Source organism: Gopherus evgoodei, chromosome 11, assembly GCF_007399415.2.
Source record: "Gopherus evgoodei ecotype Sinaloan lineage chromosome 11, rGopEvg1_v1.p, whole genome shotgun sequence".
NCBI lineage: Eukaryota > Metazoa > Chordata > Testudines > Testudinidae > Gopherus > Gopherus evgoodei.
Window position 1 is genome coordinate 57,214,041 of NC_044332.1, and position 26,609 is coordinate 57,240,649.

A 26,609-nucleotide genomic window follows, 5' to 3' on the forward strand; every position below is an offset into this window, starting at 1 on the left:
ACAGCCCCCCAGGACCCGCTGGAGTCTCCCTCTCCTGCTTTTTTCCCCTTTGACCGCTGCCTGCAGTGGCAGAATTACTTCCCAGACATGTAAGTCTCACACAGACCAAAGCCACTTTCCGGCCAGTTTTCATGTTGGCAGAACCACCTAAGCCATGGACTCTAGTGTCAGGGGGAAGAGAGAGACGAGAGGAGGCGGAGAGGTATTTTCAATAGTTCCATTAAAGGGAGGGGGAACCACGGAAAAACCATATTCCCTGGGAAAAAGGCACCGTGAGAATCCTAAGCCACATTGGCAGGGAGTTATTTACTTTTTAAAAATTGTTACAGACTCGAAAATGAAAGTTCCTTCTCCTTAATCATTAAGAAAAGAATGAGTTTGCTGCCCAATTGCCCATAGTTACCCTCTCCCCTGGTCTCTGCAGGCGACTGAGAGGTTGGGTTCAATGGGACGGGGTGTTCTGGTCTGATCTCACATTTGGCAGCTCTTCCCTGGTGTGGGTCTCTGTCCCTCCCTAGTTTCTTCTTTTCTTCGTTGGTTTGGAAGTCTGCCCCCTCCCCCAGCCACCCTGGAGCCCCTGAATGGACATCTCAGCCCCACTTTCAACAACTTTCCTCTAGAGATCAGGAGGAATGAAGATATTTGTGTGAACCTGAACCTATTTGCTTATAGCTGAGCTACTTCATTTAAGTGGAGAGGTGGAGTGGGGGTGGAAGGAGAAAAAACACAAAGACAAGAGAATGTTGATTAGAAACAAATGATCCTTTCTCTCCCCCCTCCCGCCCCCTTCCTCTCTCTAGGTTGCGAGTGTGTGTGTGTGTGTCTTTTTCTTGTTGTGGTGGAGGTGTCGAGCCATATGGGGGAGTGATAGAGGAATTTTAGTCAGAAACTGTTCTTTATGTTACCCTTTGTGTTGTCTTTGATCTATTTGCTTGGCTTAGTATTATAAAAAAAAACCAACTAAAATAATATATTCCAAGCAGCTTCCCAATGATCCGTTCCTTGTTATCTTTTTTAAAGTCTCTCCCCCCTACCCCATACACATCCCCCGCCTTTACTCCTGTGTCTGTCATTATTTAAGGTGGTCCTCACATAGGAGACCTCCCCTTCCCCTCATCTCTCGGTAATTTAGGAGACATTAAAATTACACGTAATGTTTCCTTCTCCTCTCTTGTGTTTCCTCTGTTCTTTTTATTAAATGTTGGTTATTGATTTTGTAAAATCAATGTCTGTTGTGGGTTTTTTTTCCCCCTTACAAGTATCTAAAGCACATTGCTGATCTACTGAATAACAAAAGCTTTGTGTCAAGTAGCCTTTTTCTTCTTATGTTAAACAGTCATTTTTGAGAGGAAAGAGAATTAGGTTTAAAGCGGGGCATCCAGAAGTGCTCTTTTGCACTAAAGAATGTCCTGTCTGTTGGTTTAGCCTTCTCGGGTCTCTTCATACAACATTATTAGTTTAGAGCATTAAACATCCTCACATGTTCTGTGATGAGTGTGTGTACCGATGTGTTTCATGTTTTCGCAAAACAATTTGATCAGCAAAAATGTACAAACGATTTCCTAAAAGCTCTATGGTTATGTATGTGGGAGAGATAATTAATGTAATGTGTACACGCAGATATTGCACACAAGACTTTAGTAACACATATGGACCGGACGGACAGATATTCCCTTGCTCCATGGAAAATGTGTTTTCGTGGGGTGCAATAACTTCAGAAAAGCAGGAGAGTTGGGAGTAGAAAGTTTAATTGCGATTTTTAAGGTAACTGATCCTGCAAACTTCCTTTAAAGTGTGTTCGTTGGTGGCACGAAGGTCTGACTTCTCCCTTCCCTGTCTTGCTCCAACCAATGCATTTTTATTTTATTTTATTCTTTTTTGTTTTCCTCGTGTTTTTTTTCCCCTGTGTTCCACAGTCTACTTCTTTCATTCATTTCTGAGTCAGAAATGTTCTGGTTTTGAGAAGCAGGTAGTTTTTTTTTTTTTTTTTTTTTTTTCCATTTTCTCTCTCGACAAGCACGTATCCAATGCCTTTTCCTTTGGGGATTGCCCAGGATTTATCTGAACTGAGTGGATTTTTCTTCTCTCCTGGATTCATGGAAAAGACGTCACTTCTGAGCTTGTGTCTTTTCTGATAACACTATGATGATGCTTATCGAAATCATACAGAAATTCCTTGGAAAGGCAATAGCATTACATTTTTAAAAAGCTGCAAAAATAGATGGGCATCTAGGAAACTAGAGTGATATAAATGTAACCAAATAGAAATGATAAAGGGGATAAAAATAGAAGAAACCAAGTAGTACCTAAATGCGTTATATGCTCTCTGTGTGTGGGTGTGAGTAAAGATGGTCAGGACTTAGGATTAGAAAACGATGCTGGATAAAATTCCTACAAAGCTAAATAGGGTAGAAAGAAAAAAAAAACCCTCAGGATTTTACAAGATAACGGAACTGACCAGAGCTGGAGAGGAGAGTGATGCAGTAGGGCAGTGTCAGGGAAGAGAGAGAGTGTGTGTGTCTGTGGAGAGGGTGGGAGAGGTCATATTAAAATAAATGGTCATGGGGGGAACCATCCTCAGGAAAAAAAATGTTAGCGAGAAAAGTCTAAAGAGAGGGGAACAGGAGTAAGAGGGTGGAAGGTGGGGAAATCAGAAGAGCCCGCAGCCCAGGAATGTGTGTCGGTTTCAGGAAAGTTCAGTCAGATGATTTTCAGTCGCCTGACTCACTTTGTAACACTTTCACTGAAGGAGAGAAAACCCGAAGCCCCCTTCTTTTTCTCCCCACTCTGCACTTCCTCCCCACTTTCCGAGTGATCGCTCTCAGACTGAGAGCCAAGCTGCTGCAACGTTTGAAACTTACAAAGTTTGGCGTTTGCTGTTGGTGTTGCCCCTGTTTGTAGCTGGAGCGGTCTCACTGGAGATGCTGCCTCGTTCTCTCTTCCTGCTGCACTCAGAGCCTTAGAAATAAAGGGAAAGGGATTGGTTTCTCATCCTTCCCTCTTTCTCCTTCTCAGGGAGAGATGACTAGGTACAAACACAGTTCCTTAGAACAGATCTCTCTGGCATGGCATGAATTGGGAGTTGAGTTGTCCCATTTAAAAGCAACAATGTTTGGGAGGAGGAAGAGGCGAAAAGAAAAGTTGGGTCTAATTTTCTCCCAAGTTTCAGTAGACATCTCTCTCTGATTTCTTGCCATCTCGCTCCCAGTTGTAAAGAAGAGGGAGAACGTTCAGTGCTTCCAAAGCGTCTGATCCGAAAGGGAATACAGATCAAACAAGCAGACACAATTATCCCCTTTAAGAACCTTAACCAGAAAGACATCCACCCACCTCTTTCTAGAGATACTGGGCAAGAGGGAAAATTCGAATTCACTTCACTCTTTAAAAAGAACAAAATCTAGCTAGAATCTCTGAGTAATGAGAAGTGGGGTTTGTTTTGCCTGATGGGTGAAGTTTGGAAATAACTAGAGTCTCAGATACAAGAGTGCTCCCTAGTAAATTTCAGGTGGCACAAGTTATAGCGGTCAACTGGGAACGTTTCTTTTCCGAGTTCTCTTTACAAGTGTGAAAATCCGTTGCAAGTAGTAGATTTTGAAGTTGATGACATCATTGGGAGAATATCTCACTACCTCAAAAGGTACCTGGCTATAGGTTTATTTAAAAAATATTATTTACTAAATGCAAGTGACCAAGATGCAATGAATATCTAAGTATATCTCGCTATACAGTTTTGACAAGTTTTGACGTGGAACAGAGGAGGCTGTTATCTGAGCTATTGATTTTATTTTGAGTTTGGGTTAAAAACGAGTGAATTTGGATATTGTTGAATGCCACTGTTGAATAGCATATGCCATTTCCAGTAATTCTTTACTTACTGTTACTGGTTTTGCCACAAGCCTCTTTAGCTATTGCACCTGATCTACAGATAAACTTTTAAAAAATCTTTTAAAATAAAATGAAATAAACTAAAGAATTAATTACCATAAAATCGATATTTTTTAAAAAAATGAACAGCATTGAAAGTTAATTGTTAAATAGATATATACGGTAAACTGTCCAAGGTAAATAAAATATATAGAAGATTGAAAAACAAGCTATAGAACCATACTGAGAATATTCTCTAAGAAAACTGTCTACCCTTAAAGTGGAAAGAAGAGTGTTGATTCTTTTACAACAGCACCACATTCATTCCAAGAAATAGGAAATTCTTCTCCTCACAACAGTTTTTGGCATCTGCATTATCCCAATGCTTTTAAGGTGCATTTTCTCCTCTGAGAAAGAGAACTCTTTGTCCTTTTTACCAAGACCATGGCTTCCCAAGGTAGACACTATTTTGTGCCTGTCACATAGAAAGGGAGTGCAGGTTTGCAGTGCTCACAGACAATTGATTGTCTGCCCTAATGTGTTTCATTTACATGTTTATAACGTCAATAGTGCTGGGGTGTCCACTGTACCATTCATTCCAGCATTCCCACAAGGGTGCAATTGTCTGAATAGCCAAGTCAGACACCTTTTTGATTGCTCTTTAGTTGTCTTTTTAGAGTATAGAGAAAAAGGAGAGAAATCTGGGATGCAGAAACACTAGTTGAAAATATTTCAGATTTAAATGTCACTATTAAAGCAGATATTAACATTAGGCAAATTATATATTTTAACTAAGATTCTAAAGGTGTAAAAAAAATCAGAGAGGATGGTTATTGAAACCCGACTACATCTAGTCCTGTTGCTTATTTTTTAGTCTTTTTTACATGATGTATGATTTTCATTTTGCTTTCAGCATCTTTAAACGCAGCCACCCATTAACTCTTTGTATGCTTAACTGTAATTTGTGATTTTTCCCCCTATATATTTACATATCTCTGTTTATGCCAACAGCGTCAGCTAACCACTTGGAAAATCTATTGAAAGAATATTTAGGCTGTGGGAAGTATAAACTTTAAAAAGTAAGATCCAAATATTTCTTCATCAAGCATTTTTAATGAAAAAATATGATGATGATTAGACTTTCCTTGAAGCATTTTTAACTTAAATAGCTGTGTGCCAACTTCCTATGTCTTTGGTTACAGTCTTCTTATGCTGTAAGCTTTGAGCAGAGTGCTCCTAGGAGTTCCAAAGTCAATAAAAGATTACTTTTTAAGGTGTGCTGTACTGTTTTTATATGCCATACTGTCTTTATCATTTAAGTTCCTTTTGAGGAAAGCGAGAAGTGCTTGCATCTGTCTACAATTTCATGTATAAATAAATAAACCTCACATCTTATTGAATCAGATAAATTATATGTGTAATATAGCCACATATAGTACATATGGATTCACCTGGGAAATAAAGGTTTCACATTTCAGACGTGGTCCCTTTCCCCCCTAAAAATTTTGATCCCAAGTGCTACAGTTAACCTATTTAGACCATAGTCCATAAGGGAAGATAACCCTAACTCGTGTGGCATCTAATCGCCAGGGGGGACAAAACTTTTTATAATTTTGTTGCAATTAAAAATTCTCTCTCCTTTTTTTTTTTTTTTGGCCTGTTTGTGGAAAGATTTTTTTTCTCCCTAACAGGGAAGACACACACAGTAGATGCACCGTTAGCTGAACCCCTGACACGGCGGTCTTTTGAATGCCTTAGGTATGATTTCACTTTCGCTCACATCAATGCTGACCTGAATGCCTTTCATATCTGATCCGCTGTGTCTCTCCCAGTAAACATCCCCTGAGGGGAGAACAAAGAAAGGAGCTCTTCTTCTTCTTAATCACAATTCAGCCCATTCACCGCCGGCAGGCTACATTTGCATTCTGCAACAGAAAGCCAAGATGAAAAGAAAAAAAAAAGAGAGTGAGAAGGGGGGGGGGGAAGCAGAAGGGTGGAGGCTGAGTAAAATAACTTAGGTGTTTGTAGCTGTTTGTTGGGCTTCCCCTAGTTACAAGCCTTATATAGATCCTGCTCTACCCAGCCTTGGCTCTTCTGACAGGCAGATAGTGTTACAAGATGGCATGCCTGAGCTATTCATGGCCACTCGCACTAACACTTGAGGTAAAAAGTGTCAGAGAGGGATCAAATTCTACTCGGAGAAGTCTGTTATAGTTAGGGTCAGGTGTGTGTACTCTCGGCTCTTGACTGCTGCCTATTATTTTGTTTTAATTACTATTATTGTTTACTCGCCATGACCTTGGGGAGTGGAAGTGAAGGGAATGTGGTCCACACAGATGAAAAGACAGCAGTGAAGGAAATGTCCTTTGGACAAAAAATATTTGTTAGTGATGGGATGAGTTGGGCTGGCGTGTTTCTTTCCTTCCACAGGAGAAAAGGGGCATCTCTTTGGGAAGAAAAAAGCTTTCCCAGTTTTGCGCCTGGCAATATGTCACATTTGCTGGCCAGAGGAAAATAATAACAATCCAGAAACAACCAACCTCCCCACCCCAATAAGATCACGAAACTGTAAAGGGGGAAAGGTTACATTTGTGTAAGTTTCGTTAGCCAAGTTTTCTCGTGTTTCTTGTATTCACAGCCACCTCCATATTTTCCCCCAGATTTCTTGTCTGTTTGTTTTCCAGAAGCCACTCTGCGTTTCTTAGCAAGACAGTATTAAAAATTTGTTGAGGTTTTGGTTATATTCATTTTTTTCTCACCAAGGGAAGGTTTATTTATAACTGTATCCTGCTTACTGAGAAGTATTTAAGCCCTTTCAGGCAGACCTGTCAAAATTTCCTGTATTGTTTGCGTCCATTTGCCACACGTAAAAAGTAATATGCAGTTGCTTGTGTTAAAATAACCAGGGTAGTGCAGAAATCTTAAGTGACAAGTTTTCAACTATACTATCTCCTGCCTACCAACCTGTCATTTTTTCAGAACCCGCTTTTAAGATACTAACAGTTTTTTTCCCCAATCAGCAAATAGATTAAATGTGCTAAAGCAACTTTGAGAGAGAACAGTTTGAACAATCTGAAGCGGGAAGGGATGTTTTATTTTCCTATAGCTGCTATGGCAGATTTCACTCCTAAGGAGCACACTAACCGAGATGTTAGCAGTTGAAAAGAAGCATGTGACACAGATTCCTGATTTTTTCCCAGAAGATTTACAGAATTTACAAAAAGAGATTATCTCTACACCTTCCACCCCCCCTGCCTACCCCCATGACCCAAGCAATGGAGGATTTAGGCAGATTTACTTCAGTAAACACCTTTGGATACTTGGGGGAAAGTAGGAGTCTGTTTGCAAAAGGAGGCTTTTGTTAAGTGAGGTGCTGGGATAATGCTTTACCAGGCAGCTGTGATATTAACCTACCCAGTAACGCTGGAAAACTGTTTAACTCTTTGTGTGCTATACACTTGTACTCATCAGCTAAGACTTGTGTTCCCAGGGGAACTTTCTTTGGAAGTTCCAAGTTATGATTGTTCATATAGTGGTTTGCATAACAGAAAGAAAGGAATGAAAGCCTGATATTTTTTAGACCATTGAAGCTAGTCAACCAACAACATAGTTTTCTAATTTATAACTGAATCATTTCGGCTGAGCTGTGGCTCCAATCAGATTTATGAATGGCGACAGAGTTATAACAAATCAACCTGAAAAAAATCCTTAGCGCATTTTGAGGATAAAAAAAATGTTTGTTAAACTTCAAAAAAAAAACTTGGAAAACTTGCAGGCACTCATAATAAATCTTTAGGGTGATTTAGATGAATTTAGGAATCTGTCTTGAAAAGTAAAATAGTCTTTTCTTTAAAAAAAAAGACACTATAAACTTGCAAACCTGTAAGAATCGAGGTCTGATATCTCATCTCTGAGGAAACCTGCAAGGTTTTCAAAGCATATAACCAGTTGAAACTACACTTTCACCTTGTAAGGCGGCCCCATTTAATTGCCCTACCAAGGTACCCCAGTTATGCCAGGAAGGAGTTAATAATGAGTTATTTTTTGCTGGGCATAAGAATAACTTTTTCAGGTGTTGCTTTTTTAGTTTAAATAAGATTGCCTTATTTAGTTTTCAAAAAGTGTAGGTGTCAATGTTAGAGCAGCCACAAATGTGTGAGAAAGCAAAGGGTATGAGACATGACAGAATTAAAGGTGTTTGCTATGTTGTTACCCGTGTGTTAAGCTGCAAGCTCCCTTTGTCACAGCCTTCTGATGATTTGATAGTGCAGATCCACATCCCGTCTAGGTGATACAGCAGTTTTTAAATGTGGGTTTTGATGTGGATGTGCACTCATTGCTGTTGCAGCCATCCTCCCAAATTCCATTAAAATACCTCAGTATAACACACACACAACACACACACACTAACTCCAGCCTTATAAAAGGGCACTGTGCACTCAAATCCCAGGGCAGCAGCAGCAGCATTACAGTATCTGGCCTGGAGTGTAGTTTGGCAGCAATATCATCTGCCAAATCATCCCATAATTACGTTTTATGTTATTTGTATGAACGACCAAGCATGCAGTATTCCTTTAGAAATCAAAGGACGGCTTAAAATGCGTTTTTGAATACTTTCAGACCATGGTCAGGTCACAGTTTGGGAGATGAATTAAACTGATCTCATTTGTGATCTAATTGAGGTTGGCAACAACCTTAGCAGTAGCAATAACATACAAACAGAAATCAAAGGACAAAATTCAGCAAATCAGATCTTTCGCTAGAAAACTGCTAGGAGTTATTTCGTGACTGCCAACAGAGAAGTTAAACTTTGTCCTCTTTCTCAGCAGCAGTGCAAGCTTTGCATATTTTTCGGGTCTTTCACAGGAAAGTTAGGATAGATACAGATACAAGAAGAGAAGCGAGCAGTGCCTCCTCCGGCACGTAGTAAAGATACAAGCAGGACATAGCCGCTAATCACAAACACGTATGTTGCCAGTGAATCCAGTGGGGTAAACTGAGAGCTGATGTTGCTTCTAAAAGCTAAAGTGTAGGAGGAGGAAGGGAAGAGGAATAGGTTTAAGGAGTGACAAGAGGAATAGGTCGAGGAGCTCAGTTTAAGCAAATGTTCCAAGTAGAAACTCAAGGCAGCTCCTATCTTTACATCTGTCGGTGCGGACTGCAGGAATGTAATTATCACGGTGATGTAGGATTGTTCACAGATTTGGATATTAGTGTTCTGAACTTGCTTTGCACGGGAGAAGCCTGGAGTGCTGTAGCTTTGTAAGGCAACACGAGACAGAAATGCTTGTCACCTGGCTGTGAGTTAGTTCGAGATGAGGCCCCTGGTTTCAAAGGTCAGACCCAGCTCCGAAGCTTCATCCGAATTTGCCCAAAGTTCACAAGGTGTTTGGGTTCCGTGTCTAGCTGTGGCGAGCCGAGCCGAGCCTCCCCATAGATTGAAGTAGCGACGTGTTCAGAGGATGGCTTTGAGCCAGAACAGCTTTTCCCTATGATGAGAAGACAAAGGTATTTAAATAAATTATTGACAGAGACACGTCTATAAATCCTGGAAAGCTGTGCAACTGAGCACTCTGGACTCTCCCCCACATACATCTATCTTTTCTACACTTAGCTTTCTGTGGTCTCTAAGAATGTGGGTTTCACAAGGGGAGGGCCCCCGAAACGACGTTTTACCAGATCTGTCTCTCTCTCTCACACGCACACACACACACACACACACACCCCTTAACTGCTGGAACCTCACAGCTTCGAAGTTCGCTCCCGAAGCCGAGCTGAGATGTGCGTATCATTGCGAAAGAGCAATTAAAACGTATTTGGGAAGTTTAGAAGACTCCTTTACTCCCTTATTGCTGCATCAGAGGGGTACATAACGTCATCGCGTCAGGCAAGGGGAAAAGACTCGTCGCGTGGGCTGTTCTGCCACCAGAGCCAGTGACTCCAGGTGCTCTTTGTGTGCTCCCACCTGGCGTATGTCTTTCGTGGGAGGCTTGTGCTGTATTTTCTGGCAGTGGTGACAGGCGGTATTTTGTACACCGTCTCTCTCTCCTTAGTCACAGCCTTATAAAAGGGCACTGTGCACTCAAATCCCAGTTCTGTAGTACTTCAGCCTCTCATGGCGATAGGAGCACACTGTTCTTTCCACGTTTAATTGTTGGGTGGGACAGCACTGCTCGCAAGGTCACAGGCAAGAGAAAGAATCAATAACAGATCAACATCTAAGCATCTAGATCATAGCAGCTAAGGTTTGTACGGGGCCCACCCGCCCAACTCGTGGATACATTTCATCCACTTCAAATGGTCCAGCCAATATGCTAGTCATTTCAAATGACTCTGCCAAGAGTCATTTGTTAATGTGATACAGAGCTGGGCTCTAATCATTTGCTTAAGTATAACTGTATTGACGTGGTTTAGCATTTTAGCCATTGCAGTCAGTCGATGAAAGTTTTGTCACAGCAGGACCGGGCCTGTTAGTCTCCATTGAGGTCGGAGCCCCTTGCAGCAGTACTTTCCCCACTGGGGGGTGATGCAGGGAGGTACCTAGGCCGAAAACTGGTTTCGAAACTCCCATTTCTAGCCGGATTGGTGCTGTGAGAACGTGTTTAGATGCTGGAGCCTAAACACAGGACAGCTGGGGCCTTGGGAATTCGGATCATAAAATAAACCACCCCCCGGGTCACAGACATTACCTTTCTGTTCTAACGCCCCCTGTCTCGACACGCACCGTATTCTCCCCGGGCTCAGAGGAGGTAAGCTTTTATCCCAGCCTCTGCTTGGTGGGGTGCATCGCACGGGAGGTTTGCATGCGCCCCAATAGCTTACATGCCAGTGTTAATGGCCCATGCTTAACTGGTCTCGATCAATCCGAGACCGAGCGGTGTGACTGAGGAGGAAGGGTGGGATCAGCTGCGGATATTTCAGCTCTTTCCTTATTCTCCTCTCCGCTTCAGTTAGGTGCGGAGTTTAAAAGCAAATTAATTGCAAAGTGTGTGTGGCCTTCAAAGCACGTTCCTGGCAGCTCGGGGCGGGGAGGGGGGAATCTCGGAGCCACATTTACAGTACTAATATGAAAAGAAAGTTTCAGATGACCCCGGAACACTTCGAAACGTGTGGAGTTTTACACTTGTGCATGTAAAGTGTGAGGTAGCCAGGCCCTGTGAAATCCAGACTACAAATGATATGTGTCAGTGGGTTCTTTGATAGGGCTTCTGGCCACAGTGTTTTTGTGCTGTCAAACTGCGATGTCGAACAAACACCTCCTCTGGGACAGAGTGATAAATGCAGAGACAGGCTGGCTTCAACCAGTCTCAGCAATCTCCTCAGACCTCCCCCTGCCCCCACTCCGGAGCCCTCCTCTACCTGAGATTGACGTGTATGCGGGGGCACCCAGGGATTTCAAAAGTGTCAAGTCTGAGTAATTATTGATACTCCCCAGTTCTTAGGAGCCAGGGCTCTGAAGCCGCCTGCGAAGTCATTCCCGAGCTGCTCCTTCTACCTCCCAGACTCTTCTGAAGAACTTTTGCTGGTTTGTAACTTCCCACCCCAGCCATCACCGCCATCCTTTGCTTAATGATTTCACACCCAGCACGGCCCCAGCCTCCAAAATGCACCCTCTGCTCTGTGGGCCCTTGTTAATGCCGCGACACAACGCTAAACTTCGCCTTTAAAAAGAAAGGTTGCAAGGAGCCTTCTGCTTCCCGCTTGCAAGCCTTCTTTTAGAGGCTGGAATTTCAAATGTGTCCTCGACTTATTTTTCCCCCTTCTGGACCATTATTATTATTATTGTTATTACTAAAACCTGTTTACTCGCCTCTTGTTTTTTGACATTAACTGAGCTCCCATCCCTTACTCCCGTGAATCTCTAAGAAATAGATAAACCCTTATATTCCCCACCCCCGTATTTTAAAGCAGTGATCCTGACAGCAGCACTATTATTGCACTTTATGTTTTAGTGGATGTTTGCTGTTGCTAGTTACAGCAACACTTATCATAAGACAGCAAGAAAAGAGTAGTCCCTGGTAATTAAAGTAATGAAATATTCATTTACTCTACCTTTTCAGTAGTCTCACAAATTAGGCTGCTACATTTAATGCCTGCACTGCCTCCGTTTTTATTATAATGGCAGCTTTCGCATCTGCAATTAGGACTAATTCTGACAGTTACAATTTCTGAGGGATGGTAAACAGTGAACGAGATGTGCAGCAGTGGTATTACACGTGAAAAGCCCTTGTCTCTTTAACCTTGTTGTTTTTTTTCTCGCAGAGGTTACCTTTTCCCGATGGTGCAAAATCGACTTGACATAACTGTTCATCAGTTTCAGGGTTTTCCCTGGAGGTATTTGCATCAAATCAGCCCAGTCAAGCTTCAAGTTGAAATTGGCAGGCCAGAAACTGACAGGGTAGGGACTGGGAAAGAGACAGCTAAAGTGCAAGCAGCAAACTGACAGCAACAGAGTGAAAGACACACACACAGAGAAAGAGGCTAAGCTTTTCAACTTTAATGGGGGGAAAACATCAAATCTAAATGTTTTAGGTCTTAATAGTACTGGATACAGTAAAGTTTTTCAAGGCTGGAGGACCAGGTGCCTTTATCAAGTTCCTAGACCCAGGAAAGACTGGCTCTGCTACACTGTGTACAAAGTCTAGTTTAATCTGATTGGATGCCTAAAGAGGAGTGGTGAGACCTAATCAGATCATGCTAGGAATGGGAACCTCCCATGGACTTTGAAGAGAAGCGTTAAAAAATGGAAAATAAGAGGGGAGTAATCATGAAAAGTTGTCAGCATTAGAATTAACAAGCTTACTTTGCTGCAATTCTTTTCTGGAGTAGTGTTATGCTTATACACCACAACTGTTAAGGAAAATGACTGAAAAGGTTGTTAATACAAGTGAAAACATATTTTGATCAGCTAAAAAGAGAGGAGTGCAATATGTTTATCTGCAAAGATAATTAGAAACCCTCCTCCCCCCAACATTTCCTTGAATATGTTATTTCACTTATGCTCTGTCACATGAGGGCCTCAGATCAGGATGACATACAATGTTTTGTTTTTTTTAAACAGATTATTTTAAAAAATCCAGAGTGAAAAACACCGGACTGAATTTTACTTAGTAAAAATAGCTCTACATCCTATTTAGAACTCCACACCTCCAGGTACACTAAAGGAAGCAAAATATTATATTTTGCCTGGATTTAAATTTAAAATTATTTATTTATTAGTCTTTACTGGGTGCTTAAAAATCCTTCTTACCTCTCCTACCAGACTTGTGCTAAAGTAAGCCTTGCTTTCAAACAGTTTTTCAGCTGTATGTGTGACAGGCATTGGCTGATCTGCTGATGCCCATTCGACAGGCACTGTTGAGCTAAAGTGGTGTGACGGCACAGTTTTGTTAAGCTGTGAACAAAGGGCTGGAGATGCCTGGCTGGCATCATCCATGTGCATATTGGCCTTGTCACAGTATTGCTTGATTTAATACTCTGTTTATTCCTAGATATTAGAACTTAAATTCCAAACAATATGTTTTCATATACTACATATGAACTTTATTTCAAAAGCTTTCGCTCCCAAAGAACCACAGATCCATTTGTCTGTTCAATTTATATGCAGCAAATATTTAAAACATAGCTCCCAGATGGATAGGTGGCCACTAGCCTCTTAACTGTTATCCAGTTAAAAATGAGATTTCAGTTTTAAAAAGTCTTATTAGGGTAAAAGATTTATTTTTTCTTTGATCATTGCTTGAGAGTTGTTATTTATTTCAGCAGTGGATTTTCTTATAAGCTCCTGAAGAAAGGTCACCCTCTGTTCAGACAGGGCCAGCTGGTTGGACTTTTCAAATGACTTATCATCCCAATGGTGCTGCTGTGATAAAATGATCACTTTGCAAATACCTGTAAGCACAGTGACATGATTATTGGCAGGTTGGTGGAAAGAAAACAGGTTTTAGATTTTTAAAAATATGTTCATTGGATAGGCACAACTTTATATCTCAGCAGAAAACTTGAGTAGCTAGTCTTAAATCTAGATTCTGATTGTTGGAGATGCCTCAGGCTTTATCTCTAAAAAAGTTTTTCTTCTTTTTAAACTCTGTTCAGGTTTGCTGAAAGTGTTTGCTAAGAGATTAGTTAGCTAGCTTGCACTGAGGAGGTAGCCATGGGAAGCAGTGCTTTGCTGGAAGGAATGTTCAGTAGGTCAGGGTGGGAAGATATAGGGAGCAGCAACTAACAGAGGCTTGAGATCAGGTATTTTCCTCATTGTTTCATATCAAAAACAATGTGCTTATGGAAAGGTTTGTGGTGAGACATCAGATCCCAGCAGGAACACAGCTGTTGTTTTGCAGGATTCCTAATGAACATTTTAGCTCAACAAGTTTATGAAATAAAAGGTATTTGGGTTTTTTTATTATTATTTTTGTAGCCAGAGCATCTTAGTTTGATTGTGTAAGGGTTCTATCATCCCAGCGTTTCAAGGATATTTTGTACTATTCCTTTCTAATACATGGTGCTTTACTTGAGAACTGTAAGTAGGGGAAGGGGAGGAGGAGAAGGGAATGCTCAACAAAATGAAAGTATTTCTTCTCCAAACAGTTCAGTATGTCTAGAGCCTAAATCTGAAATTGAATCTGCTGGGCAAAACCTGTATAATTTTTCTACCTGCCCTTAGTCTGCTTCCTTTCAACTATGACAGTTTTACTAACTAAAATGAATGGGCTTGCTTACTGTGGTACCTTGTCGCAGTATGCATTTACATCAAGTACTTCAAACAGCAAGCTGGGTGATATATGTAGGAGGACAGCTTACACAGATTAAGCTTTAATGGTTAATTTTTGTATAGCTTTATAAATGAAAGGGACTTAAAGCTACTAGCAGTATAGATCACAAGACCTTATGCGGTCTTTTCTTCTCTAGATGCATGGGAGATTTATGCGCCTAAGTCCCATAAGAGTTAATGGGAGTTACGCATGTAAATCTCCTGCACAGTGAGATAATAGGACCTTTTATGTATAGATAAGATAGATTCTTACTAAACATTCAAAATGCGCCTTGGTACAAATGTTATGCTCCCTATTAATACTTTATTAGCAAATATTAATAAAACAGACAGAAGATGTAGGGCCCCTAAGAATGGTCTCGATCATGGTCCCATTGAGGTTACTAGCAAAACTCTCATTGACTTCCGCAGAGCAGGATTGGGTCCAATATCAGCATTGTCTCCTCTGTTTGTACCTTTCCTTGCTCTACATCTGCTGTTGATTACAACATTAACCTGACTGTGACAGGATATTGCATAGGCCAAATTACTTTTCACCTCTTTACAAACTCTTGTGGCGAAGGACCTCACAGCATGAGGGTTGGAAAAGAAGGAAACCATAGAGGAGACAGCTGGTGCCAATGACCTATGTCCTTCCTTCATGGTCACACTCATGTTTAGCCTCACTGTCAGGTTGCTCAGGAGAGATAACCATCTCGACGTATTATGGGACTGGAACTACAGTCCTGGAACCTTAGAATTCCACCTATTCTGAGGGAAGAGAATGATTTTTGTACAGGAACCTATGCTGTTCAATGGAAGTCACTCTACAGGGTAGGCAATTCCTTCCAGGACAATACTCAGAGTCTATCCACGGCACAATACTTGTTCAGTCTTCAATTCCAAATACACAGGTGTTCCTAGCATTGGACATCTGCTTCTCTCCTGCTTCAGTGTTATGTCCCTCCCTGAGACAGAAAACAGACTTTGCCTCACATAAATAAGATCTTTGAATTTCTCTTCATTGATTGATAGATATACATGCATACATATATATAAGTATATCTATATTAAAAAACATTAAAGATTCGTATCTGCAAGCCATGAGTCTGAATGAGATGTTATCCTACTGTAATGTGTAGCTGGAGATAGCCAATGCAACAGCACACCAGAACATTGTTCCAGTAACAATTCTTTGATTTATAAGCTACAGCTCTTTTTTTTTTCCATCATTGTTTCTTTACACCACTTCTATGCTTCTTGTGATACTGATCTGAGTGAGTTGTGCAAGCTTCCGACTTGCCAGCCCCCAGCTCCCAGGCCTGCTACAGCACTATTCAAAGAATGTAGTACATTAGACTATCAGATTAAATCCGAGGGTTTCTACCAGTGGTGGAATCGGAAAACCCATTGTTTTTTCTTTTTATGATTATCGTATCATCAGCCCCAACTGATACTAGTATGCTCAAGGAAAACATACTTCAGTTACAGTTGATTTTCAGATTCCAAAATGGTGCTGCAAAGTCTGTGCATGCCTAATTATATTTTATGTTAGGCTGTGCAATACAAAATGTATGCTGCAGCAATCAGTGAGTTAACAGTATCAATCAATTTGTAAACAGATGAAGTCACTCATTCCCAAACTGGTTTTCCAAAAACAATTACTAAATTACAATAGAAAAAAATTGTACAGTTACTGTATTTGTGTGCTGTGTTACAATCAACATACCGGGGAAACAAAACAATTTAATGCAGAAAAATCATCATTCATCTACATTATAATTGCTTCTTTTTCACATCTACAGGGCGGTTAATTAAAATTGTGATTAAATGCGGTCGCGCTGCCTAAGATGTCTTGCCCAAAACAGGTGGTACAGAATTTAAAAGTAAAAAAAATGTAATTAGCATTGGAAATTGAGAAATTGCCTGTAAGAATCAGTGTTAATTTCAGTCAGTGATGAGGTAATTTATAAATGAATGCAGTGGAGGCTGTGCAAATGCACAATTGCCTTCCTTCCCATTCTTAGCATTCTCAGCATGCAGGTGAAAATGTTTTCAAAATATTGAGGTAATTTGAAAATCAATCCATGCATTCGGTATCTTTTTTTCCTGTTTGTAGCAAATACTGAACAAATGCTGTCATAGATGGCATAATATATCAGTTTTGCACTTTCTGAAAGCAATCCTACTACATATGTCATGGCATCCAATAGAGTTTAACTAAACAAAATGCCTGGCTAAGATTCTTTACAAAGGCCAAAATGTTGATCGAAGTCCTTAGTGACCCTGAATCTCTTCAAATATATCATGTGTTTAAAATATGCTTTCCCTAAAAAGGCAATAGCAATCTTCATTGAGTATTAAAACTGATACTGTAAAACTAAATAGATGTTAATATGACATTGAAATCATGATTTCTTGGTTACAATTAATGCAGTGCACTAGAAAAGTCTCAACAGAACAAATATTTTCTTTTAAAAAACTTTTCTTGTAAACATTTATTCAATATTTCATTCTAGAACTATAAAAGAACTGTTAAATAGGTTATCTATACAGATTTTTTTCTTAGATGATCTGTGCTTTTCATAAACTTTGAATAATAAAACTAAAAATGCTAATTTCTAACCAAAGTATGTCCTAAACAGTTAAGCTTAAACTTCACAGTAACCAATATGTTACAGGTTAGTGTAATCTCAAATAAATAAATTAAAAATTTCCAAAATATGTACATCAGGGTAGAATAAAAAATACCTAGCACTAAATGATTTGAACAGTCATTGCATAGTTGTTGGACTTCAAAACAAACTATCATTTATAGTTATCTGTGTGGATATTTAAAAATAACTTATGCTTTTGATAATGTTGACCATTTGAATGATGTGCATAGAGAGTTAGTTTGATTTCCAAACAAGAAAATACAGGTGTTGGTTATCAGATTGCAATGATACATAAGTGAAGCTGTGAGATGGTTTCCAAGCATCATACACTTTAATTAAAAAAAAGCAAGTCTACACCTATGAGGACTTTGTTACCCATTTAATTACATAACTATTGCAAATCATTTTATTAGTCTATCTCCAACAGTTAACTTTTTTCAGAGAAACGTGTTTTTCTTTTTGGCAAGCCCTGGGAACCTGTGAATTTTAGAGCCTATTTTGCTACCTGTTTTACTTGCTAGGCCTTTGCCTCCATGTGGTAATTAGTACTGTGAATGGACAGGTACAGATCAGAGAATACTGATTTATTTAAATATCTAGTTTATTACTGGGAATATGTTCTGGTTAGGATACTGGACTGTGAGTCAGGAGACCTGAATTCTAGTCTTAGTTCTGCTGGAGATTCTTTGGGCCTGGGTCTGATATCCCCTCCACCAGTGTGTAGTCAGTGGAATTATACCACTGGATAGCTGCAGAAGACAAGATCAGAATCAAAAGCCATGTGTGCTGTCAGGCATGTCAGTTAACCTCTGTGTGCTTGTTTTCCTGCACCTTATTGGTACAGCATCATGGGGACATAGTCTTTACCTCCTTCAAATGGTTTTTGTAAGGTTTAGTATTTACAAAGCACTTTGAGATCTTTAGTAGCTGCAGAAATATTGTTTATTATTATGGTTTCATGATAAACTAATCAGATGCAAAGGAAATTGACTGGGCAAATTATGAATATATGTATCAAATAATCAAATCCTTACACTTTGTTATATACCCGATTATTCTAATTTAGAATACAACTTCGCTTTAAAATAACTACTATTCTTAGCATTGAATGGGCAGAAGTTAGCAATAATCACTGAAGCAATGATGATTATTGACTGGAAGGTATTTTAAAATGTGAGCTCTGTTATGTGGAGTTTAGAAAGCAGCTGCACATAAGCAAATAAGGATAAGTTGAAACTTAAAGGAATACACATATGTCCAAATCCTTGTCCCATTGAAGAAAATGGGAGTTTTACTATTAACTTCAGTGGGACCCAGATTTGGGTCATAAAAGTTTGATCTGGTGCCAATTTATTTCAGTGGAAATATTTTAGTCAGGCTTAATGTAGACATTAACTGAGCAAACGTTTTTGGTTTTGGTTTTCTCTTCAATATCATATAAACATGAAAGAAGACCAGGGACCAGATCTTCCTCAGTTTATGTACACATAACTCCTTAGCCATAATTAGGCCCTTTGAATTTTGTGGGCCCACTTCCATGAATAAGGACTAGTAACATAAGAAATGTGAGCAAGATTTGGCCCATGATAAATGATGCTTACTACTTTGTAAACTAAGCTATGAAACTTTTAGTGTTATAGTGATTTGGTGAAAGAAAAGTAGCTTTGTATATTCCTGAAATCTAAAATAAACTGAAATGTTTCTACAATGCATGACAAATTTCAGTCATCTATCAAAACAACCAAGCTTCTTCATTTCTTGGGAAGAACCACATGAAAATATCTTCTTTGCAACTATCAGAGCTTTTTTCAAGTTTCAAGTTTCTCTTCCACCTCCCAAGAATCCTCAGGCTTCACTATTCCACACCCTGCCTTATCTTTGCTGTCCTATGACAAGCCCCAAAGCCTCGAACATTTCATAATGACTATGTGACAAATTGTTGGGCTTTTATTCATGTTGGACATCTTTGCCAGGATTGCTTGTTGTGTTTTCTATTTGGCTGTGTCGTGGGACCAAAGGTGGCTGCTTTTGTACAGCATGTCAAATCTGGTTAACATGCAGCCATTTATCTTTCAAACCACTCCTGAACAATGGCAGTGGTGCACTGGGCCACTCATACAGGGCTGTGAGCATAAGACATTTTTTTAGTGACATCCTTTCTGTATGTATGCGTGAATCTCAGTTTGAGGCATTCTAGTGAACAGGTCATGCAGCAGACAAGATGTTTCATAATTTTGGGAACCTTTTAGAGACAAATTGTACAGTGCAAGTGTAGTGTAACTGAACTGCAGGATGCCCAGTGAAGTGTGGAAAATCAGATACAATACAGCCTGAAAGAATGAAGCAAGAATTCATATCTGTGTATTCACAGTATTTTATAAAGAATTAATATAAAGAGGAATACACATTTATTTTCTGTTTTTCTGTTTATATGTTATGTTTATATATGTGTGTGCATTTAAATATGCATATATCTGCATATCTACATATGCTTGTAAGTAGTATCTCATAGAAATAAGGGAATTTTACTGTGTGTAGTGCATATGCGTACATGCATGGTATGTGTACCAGTTGGTGTGTGTGAGTGTAGATGATGGAGAGACATTTATTGTGATAAAAATACCAAGTTTTTTACTCTATAAATAAAAAGCTATCCAGCAAAGTTTGCAGCTCTGGTCAATTTCCAGATATTCAAGTCAGGCAGAAACATTTCTTGTGACAATCACTTCCTAGTAAATACAGAAATAATTATCAAATGAAAGGGCTGATAGAGAACTTGAAAAGTTTTATTCAATAGAAAAATGAGAAATAACTATACAAGTAGCAATTCCTTGTTGCAGTTGGAACATTTAAGATAGCAGAACTATTTTTTTAAATAATTTACTGTGTTGTCTAATAATTAAACTTATAGTGCAGTGAGGTTACTTGAAGGAACAGGCATACTATGTATGTTTTTTTGAGTAAAGGACCCAGGAGATTGCCTTTCACTTTGAAAACAATCCCTAATATCAGGAAAATGCTCTGTTTGTTTATGCGTACATAATGCAAGTTTGTCCGCCTGGGAACTGCAGCAAATGGGAGAAGTATGCATGGATTTCACAGGTAACAGGATTACGTGGGCACATAATTGATCCATTTGGAGAAAAAAATGACAGTGCTCTAAAGATGCCTAGGCTTTGGAGATGGAGTTTATGAAACAGGCATTTGTAAATTCTAAAGAATCAATATGTCAATTTTATTACATCTCAGGACCAGCTGGGCATTAAAGGAACAGTCGCCTTTTTAAAATTGCAGCTGTGTATTCCTGCATTGTGTACCTTTCTTAAAAGGCTTAGAATTTTATAAAATGTACTGTGCTCAGAGATTTGCACCTTTTAAAAGACTGGTGTACGTTGACAAAAAAGACACAAAACATTACATTGTGTCAGTTTTCCTCTCACAGAAATAGCTGGATAAAACTGCTAAACCTGCAATTATATTATATGCAGATCTCATTAATAGTTACATACAAAGAAGGAGAACAATGACTGTTATTATCCAAAATACTGAAAACATTGCAGAGCCGTTAGAATGCATAGAATGTAATTCAAGCCAAGATTTCATCACATGCTGATGATGCAGTAAGTCAGTGTCAGAGACCTGAAAGTTCACATTAGAGATTTCTCATTAAATCTGGCCTGTGTCAGTGCAAAATGGTATCTTTGTTGTTGTTGTTGCAATGCCTTTTTTCTCTCAAGGATTTCACTGTCTTCAGTCATTTTGATTTTAAAATACATAGCGATTACATAGAAATTCAAAATAAAATATATGTAGATCTGCTGAATGGGATTTGGTTTTTGATGGAAGATTAATGCTTGCAGGTTGAAAAAGCAACCCACAATGGGTTATAGACCCTGACACTGCATTCTGACCAGCATTATTAGCCACTGGAGGTTTCATTTTCAACCCAATGGGCAAAGGTTTTTCTACGTAAGACGTAAATTCCATTAGTATCTATAGGACACTTATCAGAGAGGTAGCCGTGTTAGTCTGGATCTGTAAAAGCAGCAGAGTCCTGTGGCACCTTATAGACTAAGAGACGTTTTGGAGCATGAGCTTTCATGGGTGAATACCCACACTTGGTTCAGGTCACATAGTAATAGCAGACCATGTTTTGGGCTTCCAGACTTCATTATGTGTTCTATTGTCTTCTTCCGCACTTAGCTACCTGTTGATGTTGCTATGGATCTGAATCCTTTAGATTACTGTTCAATTCCAAATGCCGAATGTACAACCACATTTGTAAAAGCAGTCACTGATTCTGGATGTTTCAGTGGCTTGGTGCTAGCAGGACTGCAGGTGCTCAGTATTTCTGAAAATCAGGTCCTAAGCCTCTCTAGTTGGACAACCAAAAATTAAGGCAACCAAAATCAGTGGCCACTTTTGAAAATCTTGGCCTGAAGACCTTCTCTGATTCTTCCCTGGCCCTATGCCTACATCCTCAAACCTCATGGGCCTTCTTTGGCCCTAACTAGTGCTCTCCTAGCTCTTCCTGGTTGCTTTCCTTTTCCTTTTGCCCACTGAAATATTCTCCAGGTTCAGTCCAGCTTCACCCATAGGCTCTCTTATGTTCCCCAACTGTTTCAGCTACTCCATTCTTCTTCCTAATACACTTCTCTTCCTTCCCTCATTCTCAGTCTTTTCTGCAACTCCTTTGACAATTCTGGACGCTCACCTAGGCTTCTCCCATACTCTGCACTCTGTTCTCTCAAATTCCCACTTCCTCCCCCATGGCTGAAGCTTGACTGCAGACTTTTGACAAGATCTCTACTTTGGTTTCAGAAACAGTGATAAGGTTTCTTTGACGTTCAGTGCACACTGCAAGTCTTAACTGTGTAAATCTGGTGGTTATTTGAACAAGCTAAAACATATCACTTGTCCATGTTTGAACACATCATAAGTAGAGTCACAATATGAGAGTATAATATATAAAACAGGTAGGGTGCCAGTGATATATCTGTACGATAGCCCCGCCTCTCCGAAAGAACAGTAAAATACACATTATGTTGTAAAATAAAAACGTCTAGGTTGCCACCAAAAAGTATGGAAGAGCACATGCAAACATGACAAGCCAGTTAGTCACTTTTTATGGTCATACAGTAGGCATGTAGTAAAACGTCATTCTGTAACTTTGTACTTCTCCAAAAAAGTTCCAGCCCATTTCCTCAAGTCTTCATCAGCTAAGAAACACAGGGAAAAAGAGACTCAGAATATTTCCATAGAACTTTGTCAGCAGAGAAAATGAGCATGACATTTTGTCAAGCACACACATCATGAAACACAAACCAAAAAGAGACACTTAAATAGACTAGACTGAAACTTACAGAATAGGAGGAAATTCAGAGATGAGGCTTTCCTGTTCAATGCACAGGTCATGTCTGTGTGTTTAGCTAGAACATGTATGGCACGCAAACTTACTTGCTTGGCCCAATATCCTGTGGCTCAGAGGTGAGAAAAGCTTTAACTTTATATTTCCTACCCTAGTAATTTGTACCGCCAAAGCAATAAGAGTCTGAAGATCTCGGTCCACACCCCATATTATTCGGGGAGTATTAGACCCAGATGAGAAAACTGAGGTACAAAGAGGTTAAGTAACTTGGCAAAGGCCAAACAGCAAGTCAGCAACAGAGTCAGAGACTATAAACCAGGGACCAGGTTCTGATCGCATTCATGCCAGTGAAAATGTAGCATCACTACGCTGACAGTTTTAACGTTCTGACAGCTCTCTGAATCTGGTTTTAAGAGAAAAGCAAAGCTCTAGAAGGATAAGGTGAAAAAAATGGAAAAACAAAACCTGTCATTGATCTGATTGATGGTTCTTCCATTGAGATCATAACAGCTTCTTCAGAGACTTTTACAATCTCTGTGGAAGTGCAGGAGGCACTGCCAATATCTGCAGATCATTGGCATGATAGACCATAACGGCTTCTTCAGAGCCGTTACGGTCTATCGTGTCAATGCGTACTTAGGGAGTCCTCAATGCATGGATCATTGACATGGTACTACATAACGGCTCCTTAGAAGCCATTACTGGGTATCAAGTCAATGCATACTTAGGGAGCCTTTAATGCATGGACCCACGCAAGTTGACTTGCTCTGAATACTAAAAATCCTTAGGAAAATTAGTTACAGCATATATCATTTGGGGAGCTTATTAATACCCAAATACAAGAGTGCATCTTGTGGACTACGTGCATGAACATTTTTATTTAAGAAGAAAGCCTAACTGAAACTAGTGTGAGAGAGCATCTGAAAACCATGAACTTCTCATTTTTCCCATCCAGGCACCTCATTTTATTTAATAAAATATGTAAAAAAATTCACTCCCAGTCTGCGAAAGGGAAGCCAAGATTCAGTCCAGAACAAAATTTTATGGCTAGAAAGTCCTGAAAATAAGGAGTTGTAATGGAAATGCTGGCAAACTCTTAACTATAAAGCAACAATGCTTGTACCACTATAGTAACTTTACTGCACATAAAAAAATACCAAGTATTTATTATGATCTCTGCAAGATGTTTCATTCTCTTTCTGTATCAAGCTTGAAAGAAATACCATTCTGAACAACAAAGGCTTTACAGTGTTAAATATCATGTCATCCAGTCAGGAGTTTATCTAGATTTTTTGACCCATTCCCTGGGGAGTGTTGAACAAGACTTCCCAAATTGTTGTACTGCCTCTTCCTTCCTTCATAATGAACGCCACATCATTTTTATTCCTGCAAAAGAGATTTCAATGCACTGAATTGAAAATGGTTCTAGTTTGCTGTTGTTGATATTTTTCTTTTGTGTTCTGCTTGCTGACTGACATCTGCTATCATGCTAAGCAGGTGTTCCTATGTAAACGAACGTGCCCTGTTTGTGTTTCGCCATCCTCGCTACTGCGCACCCAAATGAGCAGCATGATTAAGAATCCTGTAAATTTTTGAAAGGAAACGGATGGCTGCCCTACTAGAACATAATTACACCGTTCCAACATCCGCAGCTCACTGCTGCAGCCGAGTTGGAGAACAGCAGAAATTAATAATATATAATAGCATCATTCTCGTAATTTATAAATGAAATAAAGTAGAGAGGAGATTCTGCTGACATGCATTTTCTTCTTAATTCTAAAAGACAAAGTATAGATTAGAATTTTACTGGGGTGAAACCTGGCCAGCAATATCACACTAGTTGCAAGTATAGGACCTGATTCATGACAGGGATTTTGCTTAGGGAAAAGAGCTAATATCTTTTATTAGACTGGAGTAAAAAAAAAAAAAAAGTATACAAAGACCTTTAAAGCCCCTGATGAAGAGAGTGTAGGAAATCTCTAAAGATTGTATATCTCACTTTTGGCTCAACTCATTTCAAGGTATTGCAGCAAGACTTTTCTGTGTGCCGCGTTTTTTTTTCTTTTACTAAATTAACACACTATTGTAGGTCAACCCCTTGGAGAGAAGAAAGGCTTAATCAGTTAAATATGTTGTCTAATATCATATTTTTGTTAAAAAACAGTGATGTTTTCAAAAACAATATTTTGAGCTCCATAAATGTGCCAAAGGGAGCAACGCCACATATCACCGCTGAAGTCAGTCCCTGCAGTTAGTGCTTTAATTACGCCTCTTAGCCCGGCTGAAGAAATGATACAACTTTCTGAAGGAGAAAATATATTATTTGTAAAGAGTAATCAATCTGCCTTTTTTTTCTATTACATATGAACATCCAAGTCAGTTAAACAGTTTTTATTTTTCTTCCGTAGTTATCCTTCAACAGTTACCAGGGACACAGTCCAACTGATACATACTTTCACTGGGATAAACTCATCTGGGAGAATTATCAAAGGAACCACAATAATATTTACTTATTGGTTATTGAGGCAAATTTTATATGTTGTGCCACTGTTTACTCCAAAGACCGACAACAGCCTGAGCCATCAAAGTGGACGCAGATTCCCCTAGTTTATTTAACCCAGTGAATATGAAATGTATTGTGATTCAAAAGAAATGTGTGTCTTTTAAACTAGTTTATTAATTTAAGACGTATTCATTTAAAGGGCCTCTCATGTGTTATCACGTGTTTACATTTAGTTCCAAGAAAACGTATTCATTTAACAGATTTATTTCATTAACAGATATTTATTTAAGTGGGTTCCACTGAATTTAAGTCTTTGAACAATTTCCATTACTTCCTCTGCTCACTTGCTTCAAGGTGACTAATTTTAATAAGCCCATAAGATGCCTAGGGTCTTATTGAGTGTTCAGTTTGATCAATACGGTTAAATTAAATAGTGCAAAATATAAGCAAATGTACACTAACAACTCCGTGAAAAGTGTGGCATGAACTAAACATTGATTAGTGTTCCACAGACATTCATTTGTTGTTTTGAGGACACTAATACTGCCTAGAAACTGCATCTACCTTTAAACACACCCATACAATCTGAATACTAACAGACCATATGCAACCTGTGCAACCCCATTGACTTTCATGACACTGCACAGATTTGAAGGGAAAGTTTGCCTAGGTGTTATGTCACATATAACCTGATCTAGAAACCCCATTCATATGAGTAGTCTTATGGGGTCACATTCTGTCACTCCTACTCCAAATGAGTGACATCTTATTCCATATTAGGATTACTCATGGATACTACTCCACATGAGTAAAGGAAGCAATATTAGGACCATTGGAATTATTCACATGAGTAAGGACTACTTGCATATTTCATCTGACCTCACTGGGAGTTTAGGGTCGCAGAATGGAGCCTACATATGTATTCAATATACAAACACATGCACTTAGAAGGTGTTTGTGTACAGAAATAGAGATTTATTTTTGCTGTATTATAACACCGTGTTATTATTCTCAGTTCTACCCAATAAAAGATTAATGTTAATCCCCACGTAGTATTAAATTGCTTGTGGTAACGCTAGCATCTGAGTCCTTCCACACGAGAAGCAAACACCCTTTTTATTTAACTAAATATACCCTTAACAGTAGTCGCTGACATCACTCCACTTCCAGCATCCCTGCTTGATATTTTAGTTTTTGCCACGGAAGTGGATTTCTGAACAAGCGTAGAGCAAATAAAACTTGATGCTAGCAGTATATATTTTAAAATCTGCATGACATAAAATAGGTTCAAATCCAATGTCTGTGTAGGTCACTATTGCAGATTTTAATATTTGATTTTTTTACAAATGCTAAACATAATTTGCAGGTCTTTCTCTTTTTTCTTGCTCTTTCTTGGTTAGCAAAGGTTTGAGATTCTCATACTTCAGCATTCCATGTTTTCAAGAGACAGTTTCTGATGCTTTCTAA

The 26,609-nt window shown here is 39.3% G+C and overlaps 1 protein-coding gene across 4 annotated transcripts in view; it reads left to right on the top strand.

Moving 5' to 3' along the window:
- The window catches only part of ZEB2 (zinc finger E-box binding homeobox 2), a 127,399-nt gene that overhangs the window by 3,021 nt on the left and 97,769 nt on the right, over positions 1 to 26,609 (top strand). The gene's annotated exons all lie outside the window — the stretch shown is intronic.